This window comes from Dromiciops gliroides, chromosome 1 (genome assembly GCF_019393635.1).
Source record: "Dromiciops gliroides isolate mDroGli1 chromosome 1, mDroGli1.pri, whole genome shotgun sequence".
Classification (NCBI taxonomy): domain Eukaryota; kingdom Metazoa; phylum Chordata; class Mammalia; order Microbiotheria; family Microbiotheriidae; genus Dromiciops; species Dromiciops gliroides.
Window position 1 is genome coordinate 98,645,946 of NC_057861.1, and position 11,560 is coordinate 98,657,505.

Here is an 11,560-nt window from a genome sequence, read left to right on the forward strand (position 1 = left end):
CACATTCACACATACGCTGAAACTCTACTGCAGAGAGTACAACTCTGATGGGACATTGTTTGAATGCCAAACATACACTTATCTAAAAGGCTATTTTATGGAGAACTCACACAGAGCAAGAGCTCACATGGTGATCAGAAAAAGCAATATAAAGACCCTCTCAAGGTCTCTGTTAAGAACTTTGAAATTTATTGCATGACATGAGAGACACTGGCACTGGAGACCCAGCATGGCATGCCCTCATCAGAGAAGGTGCTGTGCTCTCTGAGAAAAGCAGAATTGAAGTAGATCAAAAGAAATGCAAGATGTACAAATTTAGAGAATCCAACCCAAATGTTCACATGAACTATTTCTACCTGACCTGTAGTAGAGCCTTCCAAGCTCATCTGATCAGCCACAGTCAGACACACTGTAACTTGACTCTAACATAATGATATCATTTTGACCCTCTTTGAGAATGAAGGACAACAACCACATATATGCATATATACTTACATATTATATTTATATAATATATACTTACATATTTAATATATATGTATATACATACACACACTTCTTTTTGTAAAGTCATTTTCAGTCATGTTCGATTTTTTGTGACCCCATTTGGGGTTTTCTTGGCAAAATACTGAAGTTGCTTGCCATTTTCTGAGAGAGAGTGAAAGAGAGAAAGAGAGAAAGGGAGAGGGAGAGAGGGAGAGAGGGAGAGAAGAGAGGGAGAGAGACAGAGAGAGAGACAGAGAGATGATAGAGATAGAGATGGAGATGGAGATGGAGATGGAGATGGAGATGGAGATGATATAGATAGAGATAAAATAGATATATGTGTGTGTTGTTATGGCATGAGGGTAGAAGTGATCATTGAAAATGTTGCACAGCTGGGGCAGCTAAGTGGCACAGCAGATAAAGGACTGGTCCTGGATTCAAGAGGACCTGAGTTCAAGTATGGCCTCAGACACTTGACACTTACTAGTTGTGTGACCCTGGGCAAGTCACCATTTATTTAAAAGCCTCAATTTCCTCATCGTGAAGTCAGGGGATTGTTTTGAACCTCTGCCCTTACCACAGGATCACTTCCACAGAAAAGTGTAAATAAATCGGTTTTTCAGAAAAGAGTTTCCCTGATCACTTATAATCACTGAATTACTAAGAGAGCAATAAAGGATGCATAAATGCATTGATGAATGAGACTCTGACAGGCTTTTCCATGATCACTTAGGCTATAAGTGTTCTAAGCACAATAAGGTCTTTAGCCGGCCCATTTATTAATTGGACGATGACAGAAAATGGTTCTCTGCTTTGACATTTTTTAGTGAACCAAATGATAATAAACCAAATGTAATATGCAAGAGAAGACCTGGATCAACAGTGTCATCCTCTATGAAATGGAGACAATAATACTGACATTACCCATTTTGTAAGGATATTGTCAGAAAAGTACTCTTAACTTTTAAGCATATAGGAAGCATTTGGTTCGTGATAGTCAAGAGAACTGGGCCAAGAATCAGGAAAACCAGTTCTTCTCTCCCCTGTATCACGATAGCTATGTGACCATAGAGGTAAGCCTCAACCTGCTGTTGTCCCAAGCAACTCTCTAACCCTATGTTTTACAAGACAGCTGATAAGTTGCATCTTTGAAGGAAGTTTTACAGGTCCAGACCAATGCACACAAGTGCTTTTTGGAGAGTAAGGGTAAGGTAGCTCTGGATGTTTGGCCTTATGAGTATAGAGAATTCATAAGGTGGAAACACACTCCATGAGTACAGATCAGCAACTCACACTTAGTCTTTATTTAAGGTTGATTCTCTTCACTAGAAGTATTCAACTGGAGTCTTCATCACCATATGTTGAGAAACATCTTCAGAAGATTCTTATTCTGGTTCAACTAGATAATCTCTGTAATCTCTTCTAATTCTCAGTTTGAACCCTTGTATCATTTAACCTTGATGATGCTCACTTTTCTCACCTGACATCATTTCAGAGAAGAAATTCGATTAAACACCATTCAGATAGTTCCAGTGAATATTGAGTGCCAGTCTAGTGAAAAGATTAATGGAGTAGAAATGAGAAGAACTGGGTTCTTGGCAGAATTGTAAAGATAATGCAGTTCTCATAGAATCATAAATTATTGCCAAATGTTATGGTAAGGACTCGCTATTTGACAACATTTTCTGGGAAAATTAGAAATTAGTCTAGTCAAAATTAGATTTAAACCAATATCTCATACTATATGCCATGATAAGTTCCAATTGGAAACATGACCTAGATAAAAAAGGTCATATAAACAACTTAGAGAATAAAGGAGATACATTTCACAACAATAGATAAGAAAAAAGTTCTCTAAACAATGAATAGAAATGATCACAAAAGATAAAGTGGGCATTTGTTATTGCATTAAAAAAGTTTTGTTCAAATAAAATAATGTAGTTACAAGTAAAAAGGAAACAGTGAACTGGGAAAAATATTTGGAGAAAATGTATTTGATAAAGGTAAATAAGAAATGGATACAGATATATAAAAATGAAAACCATTGTCAATAGATAAATGGACAAAAGTCGTGAACAAGACATTGTTAAAAGAAATTCATGCTATCTACTATCTCCAAAATGCCCCAAATCACTAATAATATGAGGAATGTAAATTAAAATAACTGAGTTTCTACTTAACAATATTATGATTATGAATGTAATAAAATATTATTTGTGCCATAAGAAGTGATTACACATAGGAAGACTTGTGCAAACTGGTAAAGAGTGAAATGAGCAGAACTAGAACAGTTTATATGATGGTTACAACATTATACAATAAAACACTTCCCACCTCTTGGCAGACAAGCAATGGACTATAGGTGAAAATGTGATATGTATTTTCAGACACGAAAAGAAGAATCAGAATATTTCAGCTGCAAGGTATCTAAGAGATAATGCAATCCAATACCTTTCCTTTACAAATAAGGAAACTGAGTCTCCGAGATTTTAAATAACTTGCCCAAGGTCATACAGAAAGCCAGTGTCAGACAGGAGTTCAAAAGTTTCCTGATTACCCAACACTATGTTGAGAGAGATTAAAGAGCTGAGGTACTCTTCATCTCTACCTTAATAGTTTCATCTGAACAAAAAAACAAATCCTTCAATCTTCTTTGAAGGGACCCAGAAAGTCAAGCATACTATTTGCTATTTGGCTCACTCACTATTGTGGAAGCTACCCCTTTAACAGGAAGAAAATGCCCCATCCACTACCCTCAATTCTATCCTTTCAATAAAAGTAATTATTGACAGAAGTGGTTTCCCATCCCAAGCTAGGTTGTTGCTAAATCATTTCATTTACAGATCCCATTCAAGAGGGAGGGCAGGCATTTGGCTCCAGAGGAGATCCTGTTTCGCCTCACCAGATTTTCTGGGGGATTAAAATACAATTTTCTGGGGATTTAAAGTTATAGGTATCAGGCTACCCTATACCCGTTTCTCTATCTTTCATTAAGAACTCATAGAAACACACTGTAGGGGTCTGTGGGGTCACCTTTTTAGTGTTTTGGGTGGTGTTGTTTTCTTTTTGTTGGGGGGGTTGCTTTTTGTTTTTTTTTTTAATCCCAGGAAGTTTCTCATTCGCATCAGAAAAAGGTAAGTCACTATTAACGGATTCATCCTACAGATACTAAAGAAACCACAGACTTCCTCCATCCTGGCTTCCTGATGGGAAGAAAGCTGGAAAAGGAAGCAACTCTAATTTCTGAAGCTGATGGAAAGGTGAGAGCATTCTACATGAGGCAAGACTGAAGTCAAAGCTATGTTTAGCTTCCTGCTTTAAAAGTAGTGAGCTCTCTTTGGGAGGAAAAAAAATAAACAAATAAGACCTATATTGAAACCTTACAGCTGTTGTGAGCCAAGAGGATGGCTCTGCTTTGCTTATGGAGCAGAAAATGTGAACTTTAATCGGAAGGACTGAAATTTGAGAGGAATATAGGAGATTGCCCTTTTAAAAAAAGCCTCATTTCCCCCTCTAACACCTCCCTGCCTTTCCTCTGTTAAGACTCCAGGGATTTGATGGAACATTTGGAGATGGCAAAATGAACTGAGGGCCAGTTTCCTTGACAGCTTAATCTATTCATAATCTATTGTGAGACAAATGTGAGGAAGACATTTGTGATCTTGACTGATTTACAGCCTTTCAATACTTGAAGACTGTGATTTCATTTTGTCAATGTGGGTGCTATTTCCATAGTCACAAAGCTCTGACTTTCTTTAAATTAATAGATGCCCCTTAAGATTTTTCTGTGGAGAGTCATCTCCTTGCATTCAATGCAGGGCTAGTCCCCAGAGAGTAGACACACAGTTCATTACCTACCTATATTCTGTAACTTTTTGACAGTAAAGTCTGCCTTGCCTCTGGCAGTATCTTAAAGAACCTGGGGACATTTCCATGTAAATATGAGACTTGATCTTTTATTGGGCCAAGAATCAGGAAAACCAGTTCTTCTCTCCCCTGTACCACTATAGCTATATGACCATAGAGGTAAGCCTCAACCTGCTGTTGTCCCAAGAAACTCTCTAACCCTATTTGTTACAAGCCTTTGAGGGTTATGAACCCCCTCAGCAGTCTGGAGAAACTGATGGCCCCTTCTCAGGAAAACGTTTTTAAATGTATAAAATAAAATACATGAAATTACAAAGGAAACAAAATATATTGAAAATACAAGTATCAAAAGTAAAAGAAAAAGGGGAAAGGGACCCACATGTACAAAAATATTTATAGCTGCTCTTTATGTGGTGGCAAGGAATTGGAAGTTGAGGGGATGCCCATCCATTGGGGAATGGCTGGACAAGTTGTGGTATATGAATACAATGGAATACTATTGTGCTGTAAGAAATGATGAGCAGGAGGAGTTCAGAGAAACCTGGAGGGTCTTGTGTGAGCTGATGATGAGTGAGATGAGCAGAACCAGAAGAACATTGTACACAGTATCATCAACATTGAGTGTTGATCTACTATGATGGACTATATTCTTCTCACCAATGCAATGGTACAGAAGAGTTCCAGGGAACTCATGATAGTAGAGGATCTCCAAATCCAGGAAAAAAAAGAACTGTGGAGTATAGATGCTGATTGAACCATACTATTTCTTTTGTTTTTGGTGCTCTTGTTTTTTCTATTTTGAGGTTTTTCATCATTGCTCTGATTTTTCTCTTATAACATGACTAATGCAGAAATATGATTAATGTTATTATGTGTATATACATATAACCTATATCAGATTACCTGCTATCTAGGGGAGGGGAGAGGGAAGGGAGGGAGGGAGGGAGAAAAATCTGATTGGAAAGCTTGTATAAACAAAAGTTGAGAACTATCTTTACATGTAACGGGAAAAAAATAAAATACTTTACTAATTTTTTAAAAAAGTAAAAGAAAAAATCATAGACCACTTTTTTTTGCGGGGCAATTGGGGTTAAGTGACTTGCCAAGGGTCACACAGCTAGTAAGTGTTAAGTGTCTCATGCCGGATTTGAACTCAGGTCCTCCAGGGCTGGTGCTCTATCCACTTCGCCACCTAGCTGCCCCCATAGATCACTTTTTAAGAAGCCCTGCATTGTGCTAAGACTTGAGTGGAGAAATTGAAAATAATGACCTAATTAATTAACACTCTATCTCCAGACCTCTTATTTATCATAGGAATTTCCACGCCCAGATCATTGAACAAATTATTTTCATTAAGAAGCACTGGAGGGGGGCCAGCTAGGTAGTGCAGTGGATAGAGTACTGGCCTTGGAGTCAGAAGTACCTGAGTTCAAATCCAGCTTCAGACACTTAACACTTACTAGCTGTGTGACTCTGGGCAAGTCACTTAACCCCAATTGCCTCACCAAAAAAAAAAAAAAAAAGCACTGGAGGCAAGGGACCTGAGTTCTCCTTCTGGCTCTACCACAAACTAGTTGCAAAACCTTGAGCAAGTCACTTAACTTGACTTCAAATCTCTCTGGGCTTTAGTTTCCTTATTTGTAAGATGAGGGGTCTGGACTAAATGACTTGTGGGAGCTCTCCCAGAAGCAGCATCCATATTCTAACATTTTGTGTTCCAATGTACAATCTGGTGCTATCATTCAATTTTCTAGGGTGCAAATTCTTTGTTCTAGGGTGTCTTCTAGTTCTAACATTCTATTGTTTTAATGACAGAATTAGAACGTGGCTATGTAAGGGTTATTTAGACAGATTTCATTTTTTAAAAAAGTCATTCCTAGCAACAATACAAGGTTTTGGCTGCAAATGCAATACTTTTAATATCATTGAAGTTGCTTTCCACATTCCACAGGGGAAAAAATGGGGATATTAATATGAAAACTAGATCAACTAAATTTTGAAAACATTTATCCCAAATGTAGACACACAGGCTGTTTTTCCAGGATGTCACCACAGTGGTCCAAAAAATGAATAACTTCTGTTAGTCAAGCAGTTATTTTGCCTACATGTGTTCCAATAACCTGATTTGATTGGCATTTTAACTAATGGGCACATGTTATCAATGGAATCAATTTAATTTACTAGCTTCTTTGGTACCTTATAAACATTGTCTAAACAACCTTTAATTTACCAGTTTTATACTCACTCTCCCAGGCTTTAAAACAATCAATGGTATTGTAGAGTGGAGTTTGTGACATTATTGAAAAATCTTCTTTTTCTCTATAGGGCATTTAACTTTTTACATAAACCAGTAGTTTCTTTGGATCTGTGAATACAGATTTCTGAGGCACATGTCACAACTCAACCAAGCCTTCTTATCTTGGGTGACTGTTATCCATATCCCTCCATGAATTTTCCATAAAGCATCCACTCAATGTACTAGGATTGAGCAGTTCTAAAATTTTCAATCTTCTTAAAAAGTTCTCTCTCTCTCTCTCTCTCTCTCTCTCTCTCTCTCTCTCTCTCTCTCTCTCTCTCTCTCTCTCTCTCTCTCCTCTCTCACCTTTCTTTCTATGCCTCAAACTTAGCACAGTATCTGCCACATACTAGGTTCTTATTAAATGTTTATTGACTGACCTTGTTATAGTGTACTATGACACAATGGTGTATTTGACCCAATCTACCTACTTTTTGATAAATCTTCAATTCAATAAATATTCCTTAAATTCCCAATATGAACAATGCACTTTTGTTGGAATTGGGTCTACTGAGATGAAAAATGAGAGACAGCTATAGAATAGTGGAGGGGAAAGAGCATTGGAATCAGGAAAACCTAATTTCAAATCCCACTTTAGATGCTTACTAGCTGTGTGATCCTGGCAGCCACTTAACTTCTATTTCAGTATCCTTATCTATAAAAATGAAAAATCTGGACTTAATGACTTCCAAGTTTTCTTCTACCTCTGAATCTATGAAACTGACATAGGTCTGGCCTTCAAGGAACTTTCTATCCAATAGGGTAGGATGGAGGGTGGGACTAAGTAATTACAAAGAAATACATTGAAAACTGATTGACTCTGAAAATTATCTGAGTCAGGTTTTGTACTCAGGTGTAATGGTTATAGTACTGGGCCTGGAGTTATGAAGACTACTCTTCCTGAGTTCAAATCTGGCCTCAGACACTTAATAGCTGTGTGACCCTGGGCAAGTCACTTTACCCTGTTTGTCTCAGTTTCTTCATCTGTAAAATGTGCTGAAGAAGGAAACGACAAACCACTCCAGTATCTTTCCCAAGAAAACCCCAAATGGGGTCATAAGGAGTCAGACACAACTAAAAACACCTGAACAACAACTTCCAGATTACAAGTCCAAGTACTCTATCCTCTGTACCACTAGCAAAAAGTGAGGCTAGTGATTTTGTACAGCCCTTCCTCACCTAAATCCAAATCATTGCAAGTCAGTATATCACCTCCCTGATGTCATGGTCCTCTTGGAGAACAAAGGACAACAACAAACAATAAACAACAAAAATAAAAACAACCACCTCGAGATAATATTTGTAAAAGTTCTTAGCACAGTACCCAGTACACATCAAGTGCTATATAAATGCTTATTCCCTTTGCTTCACATTTGCTCAAAGCACACTTTGAAGACACATACTTGTAGACAATTATCATATGCTCTCCTCAAGACTTCTCTTCTCCAAAGCTCAGTTCTTTTAACTGATCCTTATCTCACACAGTTGGGTTTCCAGTCCACTCCAATTTAGAATTTGAATAGCCACTACTTGGCTTTGGTTCCCATATCTGGACTATACTTTTTTTTTTTTTTTTTTTTACGGGGCAATGGGGTTAAGTGACTTGCCCAGGGTCACACAGCCAGTAAGTGTCAAGTGTCTGAAGCCGGATTTGAACTCAGGAACTCCTGAATCCAGGGCCGGTGCTTTATCCACTGTGCCACCTAGCCGCCCCTGGACTATACTTTTTTTACCATCAAGGAGGCTTGATGGCAATACCCCTTTTTTCATCTTTAAGGTGCTAGTGTGCGACATCCTTTGTTGTTAAAGTAGAGCCCTGGGGTAAGTGTGACAAGTGACTATATTGGAGGGCTTGTAGAAAGAATATAGAGTATGATCCATTTATGAGATCTGAGGCTTAGGCAACAAGTGAAGTTCCGGTCCCTCCCTCAAACCTAGGTGTGGTTTTTTTTTTGGGGGGGGGCGGGGGGGATTCTTGGTTGTTTTTTTTTGTTTGTTTGTTTTATCAAGGGATAGCAGAAATAATACTGGATTTGGAGTTTGGAGTCCTATTTCCATTACTCGTTAGCTGGGGGAACTTAGGAAAATCACTTATCTTCTCTAAACCTCCATTTCTTCATTTATTAAATGAAAATGAGAATATTTGGAGGTCTATCTCACAGGAAGCAAATGCACAAGTTAATAGCTAGCATTTCTACATTTAGGGTTCACAAAGCACTTTCCAAATATTATTTCATTTGAGATGATTTAAAACCCTCTGCATGCCATAAAGCATGGCATCACTATCAGTTTGATTGTTTATTAATATCAGCAACATGAGAATGTAAAGTGAAAAATAGATGTTTAAATGTAAAGTCTCTCCCTATTCTAATCCGTTCTGCACAGATGTCAAAGAAATTTTCTTTTAGCAAGGAGGCTCCCTCTTGGTTTTAGGATAAAATATGAACCTGGACCTTTCTTTCCAGCCTCGTTGGAAATTATTCTCCCTCCCACCTTCTGTGAAACTTGCCTTCTCCCCATTCTTCACATGCAGCTCTCCATATTTCATCTCCTTATCTTTGTACTGGCCATCTCCAATCCTTAGAATACATTCCCTCTTTACCTCTGTCCCCTGAACTCCCTCTCTTTCTTTAAAATGCAGCTCAAGATGTTGATTTTGAGCCTTTCACGATCCTCCTAAATGCTAGTGCCCTCCATCCCAACCTAGGTGGTTAAGTAGTAGTATGGTGAGTTAAGAGGGCTGAACTTGAAGTCCAGAAGACCTGGGTTTATAATCCTATATTAGAAACTTATTAGCTGTGTGACCCTGGGCAAGTCACTTTTTTCAGCTTCAGTTTCCTCATCTGTAAAATAGTTTTAAAAACAGGGATGTTATGAGGGTCAGATGCTTTGCAACCTTAATTTTCTTTTTCTGTCATGTCTGACTTTGTGACTCCATTTGGGGTTTTCTTGGCAAAGATATTGGACTGGTTTGACATTTCCTCTTCCAGCTCATTGTACAGATGAAGAAACTTGAGGCAAAGAGGGTGGAGTGACTTGCCCAGGGTCACACAGCTAGTAAGTGTTTGAGGAAGGATTTAACTAGGGAAGTGGCATTTTCCTGACTGCAGGCATAGAGTTCTATACACTATAATACCTAGTTGCAATCTTAAAGTGTTGCATAAATAATAGCTATCATGATTTGTAACTACTTTGTGTGTGTGTCTATATATATATATATATATATATGTTCACTCTTATTATATGTGTGCTATGTGTATTTTGACAAGCATGAATTGTCTCATTAGAATGTAAACCTTTTGTAGATGACATTGTGTCATTACTGGTTCTTCTATCTCCAGCACTTATCACATCTTCACCATAATAGGTACTTAATTAATACTTGTTGATTCAATTCAATTCCTCCAAACTTATGTTAGTCACTTATTGTGTACTTCAGACAAGCCTGGAATGCCTTCCCTCCTCGTGTCCACCCACAGCTTGTTTGAGTGAACAGAAGCAGGATATGGTATGTCAAATTTGGGGAACAACTAATTATCCATAATGAATGTAAAATGCAAGAAGCAACAAATAAGATTAGAAATGTAGGTAACAGGCAGATTAAAGAGGATCTTCAATGCCAGGATAAGTATTTTATTTTTTAAGCAGATGAAAATCATTGAAAAATTTTGAGGAGGAAGATGGTTGTCATATGTGATTATTTTAATAATATGTGGAAGGTATTCTGGAGAAGGGAGAAACTGGAAGCAAGGAGATCAGATGTTATAACATTCAATGTAGCTAGCCAAGTAGATGAATTTTTTTTGTTTGATATGTTCTTTATTGAGAGTTACTTAATACAAAAGTCACAACAGATAATGAACATAACTTTTCTCCCAGGAGTTGTGTTTCTGTGTAGAGATACTCTATACACACAATGCCAAAAAAAAAAAAAAGAAAGTGAATTGCCTCCGATTTTAACTAGGTGTAAAGCTTTCATTATAAATCCATTCCTTTCTCTTTATGCGGTTTTGCTTAATGGATGGTATCAGAACTTAATTTCCTATTCATGTTTGCATAATTTAGTGGAGTTTTTATATGTGTGAACAGGAAGAAGGCCAGTTTGGCTTATTCATGGAATGCAGGAAGGGGAGCAATGTATACAGAGTCTGGAAAGATCAGCCTGGAGTCAGGTGGTGAAGATTTAAATGTCAAGCTGGGGAATTAGTCTCTGATCCCAGAATAAGTAGGAAGCCCCTGGAGTTTATTGAGTAGGGGGTTGATGTGGTAGGACCTGCTCTTTAGGAAAACTTCTTTGGCAGGTGTGTGGGAAGGATTAAAATGTGGAGTGACCACAGATAAGGAGATGCACCTGAGTGACAGGGAGGATGGTAGTGCCCACAGACGCCTACTCATACTCCAAGACTCACTCTGTCCCATCCAAAATAAAAAAGGATATGGGGATGATTTTATTGTCAGCCACTACCTCAATGAGCATAGAGCCTGTGGGATGTGAGAATATGAGAATAATCTGCACTGGGGAAGAGGAAGGAAAAAGGGGATGGTTTTGGTAGAGGAATGAGGAATTTTTCCCAAAGGCACTTACACAGTTACTGCTGTGGGTGCCCAGTCAGTATTAGCTTAAAATGAGTTGGTAGTGGGGGTGGGGGGCAGTATTTGGTACAAAAAGAAGAAGCCTGGGTACTTACACAGCAGCTTTGATGGTGATTTTTGTTGTCATTATTATTGTTTGGAATGATGAGGTCCTCATAACCATGAGTGATTTCCCTATCTTTGCCTTCAGCATACCCACTGACCCACTCTCACAACTGAAAAGAAAGGGGTTGTTCCAGGTCTATATAATAAGAAGCACTTACTGGTTCACCAAAATTTCCATGTTCTTTCCTCCAGCTAAAGAAGTAAAACTTGACC